This window comes from Megascapheus bottae, chromosome X (genome assembly GCF_031878675.1).
Source record: "Megascapheus bottae isolate mThoBot1 chromosome X, mThoBot2.hap1, whole genome shotgun sequence".
In the NCBI taxonomy this organism is placed as follows: Eukaryota; Metazoa; Chordata; class Mammalia; order Rodentia; family Geomyidae; genus Megascapheus; species Megascapheus bottae.
The window spans coordinates 1,549,258-1,559,896 of NC_143547.1; the positions used below are offsets into that span (position 1 = coordinate 1,549,258).

General features: G+C 36.4%; 1 pseudogene; it reads right to left on the reverse strand.

Annotated features, from left to right (window-relative positions):
• Nucleotides 1-5,523: 5,523 nt before the first annotated feature.
• Nucleotides 5,524-5,595, reverse strand: LOC150040363 (small nucleolar RNA U3; annotated as a pseudogene).
• Between the last annotated feature and the right edge of the window lie 5,044 nt (nucleotides 5,596-10,639).

Below are 10,639 nucleotides of genomic sequence, written 5' to 3' on the forward strand. Positions count from 1 at the left end.
GCAATGGACTCATTTTTGCTTCTCAGTAAACACTGAATAAACACTATTAAAGGAAGATAGATGGAAATGTGAAATTCTGCCATTGCAAGTTTGTGGAAAATGGTACTTACTGAAAAATTTGCAGGGATTTCATGAGCAATGACTTGTCTGATTATAGATGCATAGAAGCTATGAATTCGCATGTGAATTCTAAGTAGTGAGCTTTTCCAGTCTTCTCTTCATTTTTCTTTGCAGGTACCATTCACCTTAAATCTTTGATGGCTAGACAAGTTTTTGAATGCCACTTGTATATTCAAAGATAATTTATTTGATAACCAATTTCTCTGAACCTTGAGCATTATTGCTGAAGTGTTTATATTGAGAGAAAGAGCTTGGGAGGAAAAATTTTCCATTCAATTTTAGAATATAATCAATTTATGGTTTTAATAACATCTTTTCATTCTTCTGGATGGGAAAAGGAATAAAATCTAATTCTGTGTTTATGAATACTTATATTAATAATATAATTAATGCTTATACAAACAAAGTTATTTTTATCAATTAGCAATAATTATATTAGCAATTATTATTAAATCTGTGTTTATTAATTCCAAAATCAAAGTTGACAAAGGTCAGTTTTATTCTCAGAAAGCCATGTGGTATTTTATATACTCTTTCACAGAGAAAATGAAAGGACATAAAAATGCAAGCATGTAGATAACACAAAAGTAGTGCCAATATTTCTTCAACTTTTTGTTAATGCCGGCTTTTACTGTTTCTAGGGGAAAAACATCTTCACGAAATGGTAAATGTACTGCTCTACAATGGGTAGTTTCAATTTACATTGCTTTATTCTGGGGATGGTATATTTGTTAAAGTTCATTTGTTTACCTATCATATCACCATATCAGCCACATGAGAAGGGTACTATCTATATCTGGGCAGGTCAGTATTGAGTCCAAATATCAGGAAAAATACACTGTGTTTAGTATTAAAATTAATAAAACAGTTGTAGAAAGTGAAAGGGCAGAAGTAAGTGGAGAACAACGATGGCTAGCAAGACTTCAGGGAATATGGTGTATCCATTGTGGCCAAGAGTTGGTCGGGTCTTCACAATGTCAGCCATAGACATTCCACATGAAAGGGCCATTTTATATCTCACTGTATACCTTGGAAGTCTCCTTCTCTCCTGGGATGCATGCCTATCATTCTAGCTTCTCAGGAGGGTGAGATCTTGGAGGATTCTAATTTGAGGCTGGCCCTAATAGAAGAGTACACTAGACTCCATCCCTAAAATCACTAACAAAAAGCAAGATTGTAATCATTATGGCTCAAATAGTAGAGCACCAGCCTAACACCCCTCCCCGCGTGCTCACAGCAGTGCTATGGATTGCTTAAGAATAATTTCCCTAGGCTCAGAAGCAAGGCAAGGATGTAGACTGACAGCATTATATTAGAGGTTTTCAATAATACATTAGGACAAAGGAAAAAGACAACTGGAAAAGTTTGGAGCAAAGTAGATCTCATCTGGATATGACATAATCATCTATATAAAATGTGAGTTTAACAGAATTAGAGATAAAGGTCACTGTAGTAATGAACAATCAGAAGTGAAAATTCAAAGAATAATATCTTATAATACTATTATGAAGTGTGAATAATCAGGGATAAATTTAATGTTGTATCTGAAATGCTATAAAATCTTGCTGAGGGAAATGAAAAAAAAATTGAAAACAAACAAACAAACAGAAAATAAGTCTGTTGCCATGAATCAGAAGACTCAATGTTATACACACGTCAGTTACCACCAACTGATAGACAGATTCAACACAATCCCAAATATAATCCAACATGGTATTTTGCAGAGATTAATAAGATAATTTAAAAATTCCTATGGAAATACAGGAACCAGTATTAGTCCAAACAGTTCTTATAAAGGCCAAATTTGAAGGATTTGACTAATTGGATTCTAAGCTTCTAGGTTACCAAAACATCGTGTGAATGATGGAAAGATAGGCATACAGGTTAATGTAATAAAATAAAGACCTGGGGCCAGGAGTTTGGCCTAGTGGTGGAGTGTTTGCCTCAAATGCATGAAGACCCGGGTTTGAGTCCTTGATATCACATATATAGAAAAAGCCAAAAGTGGTGCTGTGGCTCAAGTGGTAGAGATCTAGCCTTGAGAAAAGCCTAAGGACTGTGCTCAGGCCCTGAGTTAAGCCCCACGACTGTCAAAAAAGAAATAAAGTCCTGAAATAAACCACACATACATACATAATTCATGTAAAACAGAGATAGCATAGAAATTCGATGTGCAAAGGCTCTTCAATATTAATATTAATAAAGGAAACTAACTCTATTAGGAAGGCATAATATTTTTTTTCCAGTACTGAGGCTTGAATTCAGGGCCTGGGCACTGATCTTGATCTTTTTCAAGGTTAGCACTCTATCTCTTGAGCCACAGCACCACTTCTGACTTTTTCTGTCGGTGGTACCAAGGAATTGAACCCAGGGCACGCTCTTTATCACTAGTCAACACAACCAGCCCCCCTCTTTACATTTTTTTTCACTTTACTTTTATGTAATAAAAGTTATAGGTTTAAACACTACACAGAATGGTATTGTTTTTTTTCTTTCCTTTGAAGACCTTATAATCTGGAAAGAAAGAAGACAGCTTACCTACTTCAGTTTTTATAATCAAAAGCCTGCTGTGGGATAGCCCATGGTTGCAGATTATATCTATGAAGAACGTAAGCAAAAACTAATCTCTTGAAAACACTGAGAAGAGGAAATACATTTCCTTGGAGTAAGTAGTGGATGTCACAGAAAGTGTTTGAGAAAGGTTTGGTTGCAATCACGAACAAAAATGACACAAAATATCCGGAGATGGAAGGTCATGGAGAGCTCATTGCATTGCTGAAGGTAGTGTGCTCTCATTATAAGAAGAAGAGAAAGTAGAGAAAGACGAATGAAGACATGTCAAACCAAGAATGGTTTTAATCTCATCAATCTTTTTTTTCTAACATATATTTTTTATTGTAACTAATAGAAAGGTTACATTATATTCACCAGATAGAAGGTGCATTACTTCACAAACATTGATACCCTTTCTAATGTCTTGGTCCCATTTCCCTTCCCCTACCCCCGCCCCTCATCTTGTTTTTCCCCCCTTTCCTATACTACTTCAAATAACCAAATAAGCATATATCAGATAACAAGTTGAAACAGTATGAGATAACCAAGGGACAGCAAAAGACATGAGAGATAACATAGTACATTAAGGACAACAATCACTCATTATATGGCTTTTGTTTCTATATCCTGGAGGTCCTTTCATTTAGCGTCATCCTATATGGCCTTATGAATCTATGTTTTGCTCTGTTGTAAATCTCTGCTAGGAGAGCCCAATGTTTCTACTGATTATGACAAATGAGGGAAACCATTGAGCCTATGTTCCTTTGAGTCTGGCTGATTTCCCTTAATATGATTTTTTTCTAAGTCTTTCCATTTCCTTACAAATGGGGCAATGTCATTCTTTCTGACAGCAGCATAGAATTCCATTGTGTATAGATGCCACATCTTGTTGATCCACTCAACTGAGGGGCATCTGGATTGGTTCCACATCTTTGCTATGGTAAATAGTGCTGCAATGAACATTGTTGTGCTAGTAGATTTAATATGTCCTTGTTTCTGGACGAGTGGGTAAATGCCAAGGAGTGGAATTGCTGGGTCATAGGGGAGTTCTTTGTTTAGTCTTTTGAGGAACTGCCGTACTGCTTTCCATAATGGTTGAACAAATTTGCACTCCCACCAACAGTGTAGTAGTGATCCCTCCTGGCCACATCCCCTCCAGCATCTGTTGTTATTAGTTTTCCTGATCCTGGCCATTCTAACTAGAGTGTGGTGGAATCTTAGAGTTGTGTTGATTTGCATTTCTTTTATGGCCAGAGATGTCGAACATTTCTTCATGTGTCTATAGGCCATTATTATTTCTTCTTTTGAGAAGATTCTCTTTAAGTCTTTGGCCCATTTTTTTTACTTTTTTCATTTTTTAAAATAGTTTTTATTGTGATTAATAGAAGGGTTACATTATATTCACCAGATAAAAGGTGCATAACTTCACAAATATTGATACTCTTTCTCATGACATGGTTCAGTGTGGGTATATTAATATTGGCTAGAATTCATTCATTTCTTCTATATTTTCAATTTTGTTGGCATAAAGTTTTGAAAATGATTCCCTTATGATGCTCTTTGTAATTTCTGTTGTGATATTACAATTCTCATCTGTGATTTTGTTTAATTGGGTGTTCTCCCTTCTTTTTTTGGTAATATTTGCTAAAGGTCTGTCAATTTTGTTAATTTTTTCAAAGAACCAAGTCCTTGTTTTGTTGATTCTTTCTATAGTTTTTTGGACTCCAATTCATTTAATTCTGCTTTGATTTTAATAATTTGTTTCCTTTTAATGGGATAAGGGTTGGTTTGTTGCCCTTTTTCCAAGAGCTTAAGGTGCGACATTAAATTGTTGATTTGCGATTTTTCCAACTTGTTATTGTAGGCACTCAGAGCTATAAATTTTACTCTGAGTACTGCCTTTGCTCTGTCCCAAAGGAGCTGGTATTTTCTGTGCTCCTTTTTATTAAATTTTATATAGTGTTGAATTTCTTTTCTGATCTCCTCGATGACCCATTGGTGATTCAACAATGTGTTGTTCAATCTCCATGAGTTACAGGGTTTTCATTGGTGGAGATTGGTGTTCAGTTCCAATTTGATGCCCTTGTGGTTTGAGAGTGTGCATGGAATAATTTCAGTGTTTCTGAATCTGCACAGGTTTGTTTTATGCCCTAAAATGTGGTCTATTTTGGAAAATGTTCCACGTGCTGCTGAATAAAAACGTATATTGTGATGTTGCTGGGTGAAATAATCTGCAGATGTCTGTTAGATCTAGTTGGTCTGTACAGTTGTTCAATTCTTAGGTGTCTCTGTTGAGTTTTTGCCTTGTTGATCTGTCCATAGGTGAGAGTGGTGTGTTAAAGTCACCAACAATCACTGTGTTTTGATCTATGTGTGATTTTAGTGAAAGTAAAGTTTGCTTGATGAAGTTTGGTGTTCCACGATTAGGTGTGTAAATATTTAGGATGCTTATGTCCTCCTGGAGGAGAGATCCCTTTATTAATATATAATAACCTTCTTTGTCTTTTCTCACCTATTTTAGTTTGAAATCTATTTTATCTGAGATGAGAATGGCAACTCCAGCCTGTTTATGGGTGCCGTTAGCTTGATAAACTTTATTCCAACCTTTCACTTCCAAAAATGTTTTGTTTTGGGGGGGGCAAGATGTGTCTCTTGAAGACAGTAGAACGATCGATCTTGCTTTTTGATCCAACTAGAGAGTCTATGCCATTTAATTGGAGAGTTAAGTCCATTGATATTGAGGGTTAGGATGGAAAAATATTTACTAGTTCCTGCCATTTTTACAAGCTTTGTTAGGGTCTGTGGCTTGACAGTTCTTCCGTTACTTAGCTGGTATAATTTTTAGGTGCCATTGGTGCTCTAAACAATCAGTGGAGTTTCTCTAGTAACATACTATAAATTGATCCCTGAAAGTATAGTCTTAATCTAATCAATCTTAAACAATATGAAACCCCTTTCTTAGTAAGGTATACAATTATTTTCTCAGCTGTAAAAAATAGTCTTTGCTTATTTTACTATTGGGCAGTCAAAAAGATGATTATGTTCACAACTAATTTTAAAGGCATGAAGGGAAGTGTACCTTTAGTTTATTAAGCTAGGCAAAATAATCCAATTTGATATAAAAATAAAATTGAATGAAATCATAAAATGAAAAATGAAAGTGCTGATGATCGTAGATATTTTATTTACCAGACCTATATAGTCATAGTATATAAGCTCTTTGGGTAGGATATGTTATCTAATTCTTCTATCTTTGCTATCCTTCAGGCCACTTACTTAGTAGATGTGACCAGCTATCATGTCAAAAAAATGTGAGGTTTCCAGGCTGAGCATGATGACATGCATTTGTAATTCTAGCACTTGGAAAGTAGAGACAAGTTGAAGACCAGCCTGGGTACAAACCAAATTCAACATCAGTCTGGTTACATAGCAAGAACCTGTCTCAAAAAGGGGCAACAAACCAAATAGTAGCTTTCAAGATAATTGAGAAATGGGTATTTTCAAATTAAAGAGCAAAAAGAAAAACCAACAATATCTACTGACAGAATAGTGGTAGAAATAGATTAGCATGAGACTTGGTTTTCTCAAAGCTCCAGATAGTGTAGACTGTTCTCTCGAGTAAAGGATCCATCCACATCGGAGCCGCTCTAACATCTGACTCCAGTCCTTAGAAGGGGGAACTGTTCCCCTATCTGAAGATGCTATTGTTGCCTATTAAAGTCTCTTTTATTCATATATTTTTATTGTAATTAATAGATAGAAAGTGCATTACTTCACAAACATGGATACCCTTTCTCATGTTTTGGTCCCCATTTCCCACCCTCACCCCCGCCCTCATAAAATCTCTTTTTTCTCTTCCTTTTCCTGCCCAGCTTCTTTTCCCATAGGCACTTCAAAGCACAAATCTCCGCCTTTCAGTGACTGGTGCCTTTATATTAATGCTCAGAATAATCCCTGCAGCAGACAGAAAGCTGTGCTGGCACAGTGCAGCCCTTGAGGAACTTGCCTTCCTTTTCATCACCATGCTGCCAAGACAACTTTCCCTCTACACTCACTCTCCCTGTCTCTGGCTTGCCATTCTTCTTAATGAGAAACCATCACCTGTAGACTTGCTGAACTGCACTTTGCCTGTGAATCCATCCACCTAATTTCCTCAGTGTTGGCTTTAGATAGACTGCTGCTAGTATATTTAATTGAAAAGATTTCCCTCCCCATTCTTGTAACAATCTAAAGCTCCCAAGGAAGCATCCCACCTGGGGTTGGTTAAGGTTACACAATGAGGCAGGGGATTTATATCCTCATTATCTCAGCTTTAATTTGCTTTGCTGTCAAAGATCAGCTAGGAATAGTTTGCCAGAACAAACCCTTCTTGCAATATGATGACAGCAACCAAGGTAAAATAATGAATATAGTACTAAGGAGAAGTGAGCATATTCCAATTATGTTTTGGAGCTAGAATAGTGAGAGTTTTGGCAAATGTCATTGGAGAGTTGATATTTCCCCATTTTAAATGTGCCTCTATTTTGACAAGGCTAATTAGCCACCTGCACTTGGGCATCTGAGTCTTGTGTCTCACCCAAAGCCTTGACTGTTTACCTACCATCTGCCTTTGGCATGGGGCACAGGCCTATCTGTGATGTAACATTCTCCCAGCACATCATGGTGACATTCTTCCAATTTGGAACTATGACCTGGAAGAAATGGGCAAAGAGCAGTGACTTCAACTGGGGGGTCATTCTGCCTTTCAGAGATGTTTGATAATGTCTGAAGAGAGTTTCTGTTGGGACTATGGGGGAGATGCTACTGGCATGAGTTGAAGAGAGAGCAGGGATATTGTTAAACAGCTAGCAATGCCCAGGGCAGTGTCCCACTCGCTTCATGGCAAAGAATATTCCATCCCCAAAGCCTATAGTGGCAAGATTGAAAGACCCTTATCATGGGAAGCTACTGCTTTCTAGCCCAGGATTTTCCCACTGAATTTAAATTTCTGGGTAGGATCTTTCATTAAATGACTTTAAGGTAGATGTGTTCAATCTCACATTTGAATGAAGTTCAAGGAAAGGCAAAAGAGAGGTTCCAGCAAAAACTCTGAAATTTAGGAAGGCTGTAAGAAATGTGTTCAAGTGGCTAGATTCCAGTTTGGAGGCCCAAACATCCCATAATGGATTCCCCCCACTGGGAAGAGCAAATGGTCATGTTTGTCAGCGGCAAATGCTGAAGCTGCAATTTGGGCCTCTCCAATGTTCAGAAGTTGCTAATTGATTCCCAGGGATTTTTTTTATCACACTGCCTTGAACTACTCGGAGTGGTCCTGTGGCCCAAGAGTCAGTGCAGAACTATGATCAAATCTCTTGCTTACAGACTTTGCCATTTCTGTGTTTCATGGCAACTCTGCTTTTGTAAATTTTGAGTTAATGTGCATTTATAATATGAGTGATTTTCCTTGTAATATTTCCATAAATGCATACAGTAGATTTTGAATAAATTCATCCCTCATTCTATTTCAATTCATCCCCCTCCTTCTTCCCTTTTTGCAAAGGGAATTTGCTGAATTTCATTATGGTGTGTGTGTGTGTGTGTGTGTGTGTGTGTGTGTGTGTGTGTGTGTGTGTGTGTATGTGTCTGTGTGAATGAATATGTGTGTGTGTGTGTGTCTGTGTGAATGAATATGAGTGTGTGTGTGTGTGTGTGTGTGTGTATAATGTCCTTCCAACTTCTTTATCCCTCAGTATTTCTTCCTTTCCCACTCTCTTCATTTACTGATTCCCTTTATCTAGTCCCCCTTTTACTTTCGTCTCCTTCCATTGTTATCTTCATCATCATCAATCATCTTCATCATCATTGTCATCACTGTCACTATTATATGCGGTGAATGAGGAAGGACATGTCATATTTACCTTATGGAATTTGGCTAATTGCTTTGTTCTTAAATAAGCAGCCTATACATCTTTGTACACCATTAGGATAAAAGTCCCTGTTAATAATTTACTACAGACTGAAGTATTCCTCTTTTGCATGTTCATCTCTTAAAGCATGCGATTACTGAAGCATATCTTGTTTCCAAGTAGCCGAGTGATGAAATGTGATTGGCCTCTCAGTATCAATTTCTCCTCTCCTCCCTTTCTCACTCTTCTTAGTTAGCAGTTGTTTGTTATGATACACTCCTTCCTCTTGTAAAAGCATTAAGAGGATTCTTTCTTTCTCTCTTCAGGGAAAAGGTGGGCTGTTTTGGCTTTTTACCATGGAGGGGGACCTTGAAGGAGAAAACTGGCACAGCTCTTCCATTCCGTGGGGCTTCGGCAAGGCAGCAGAGGATGAAGGAGAACATATTTGCCAGTGAGTAATGGTCTTCAAGTAAAAAATATCAAGGTCTCATCCCTGCTTTCTGACATGATCTCATGCTTTAGAGTAGAGTGAATTTAAATGGACAAGGGTTAAAAGCCATGTTTCCAAACTCTGTGAGAATGATACCTTTGACAGAGAGGTGAGGAAGTCCCTTTGAACTTTGCTTAGGCAATTCCTAAGGTTTAGAAAGAATATTAGAAGTAAGGCAGGAATTGTCGGCAAAATGAAAGGACAAAACTAACACTTCTTTGGTTGTTTCCTTAAGAATACATGTTCAGAGGCACTTTTGTGAAAAGAAAAATTGATTTGAGCTGCTTGTTCTTATATGTGGTATAATAATAACCTATCATTTATAGTAAACTGTGGACTGTTATTTTTTGCTAGCAAAATTGGGTTGTGCTTTTCATTTTCTTTAAAATAGTATCTTCTCAATGACAAATGTATCTGTCAGGGTGAAAAGGTTTGATTTTTAAACAAAAATTGCTATGCTTGGCTATGCAAATTGGCTTGTATTTAATTGCTTCTTTATGTTCAGTGGCCTTGAGAAATAAGTTTTTCTCCTTTGAGGAGAAACACAATTTTATAGAAAGTGCAGATTATTTTTAAATGGCTTGTGATTGTTTTAAAAGATTGTATTAACATTGAATTGTACATCATATTTCAAATGTCATGTTTAACAAACAAGTATTCAAGAAGGGAATCTTTATAAATATGTAATTTTTTCCTTGGGGTTGTCTAACTTTCAAGTTTAGAAATTCATCAGTAATGTACACACTTTGGAATGCTAATTGGAAACTTTCCAATCATTCTGCCATTTAATGTTTTCTCGTTAATCATTGGCACTGTGTATTATAATCCACTTATGAATTTGTTTAAATGATATTCTCCCAATAGAATCTAGAATTATTGAGTGTTTAAATGCTGCAATAAGAACATTATGTTCAGTTCCAAGTATAGAGGAATGGCCATACACTAAGAAAAATTCTCCAAATTCATAAAAATCATTGCCCTGACTTTCACTGGAGCCAAGTATTTTTTAAAGTTACCATAATTTTCCATGACTATAATTACTTGGTGGGCCTGTTTGTTTAGAACAATTTTGAAATGTGAGCAAATGAAGTCTTTCTGCAGTGCAGTTTTTTGTAAGAAAAATTTAGGAATTAATGCTTTCATTTCATCAGACTAAGACACAAATTTAACATATTGAAACTAGCTACTATGTTGCCCAAAAGCTACTACTCACTGCTTGAGATATAATGGCATTTAATAACTTTTTCTTTTTAGCATGAACACTTATCTCCTGATTTCATACGTGAAGACTAAAATAACTGAATATTTGCACTATGAAAAGTAACCACATATAACATGGGATTATGGCATTTCTGTTGCTTATCTTACCCAGATAATAACATTCAGAGAAACAGAATCATTTTGAAACATTCTGAAACATATTGCTTGTGGACTTGGAAGAAAGTAGGTAAGAATGTAGTGAATTATTCAAAATCAAAATAGTAAGTGAAAACAAACAACAGAATTCCATTGCAACATTTTATTGGCCATGGTCTTCTTTCTATGTGTGTTGTGAAAGTCTTGTACTTTATTTTATTTATTCCCAAGATTG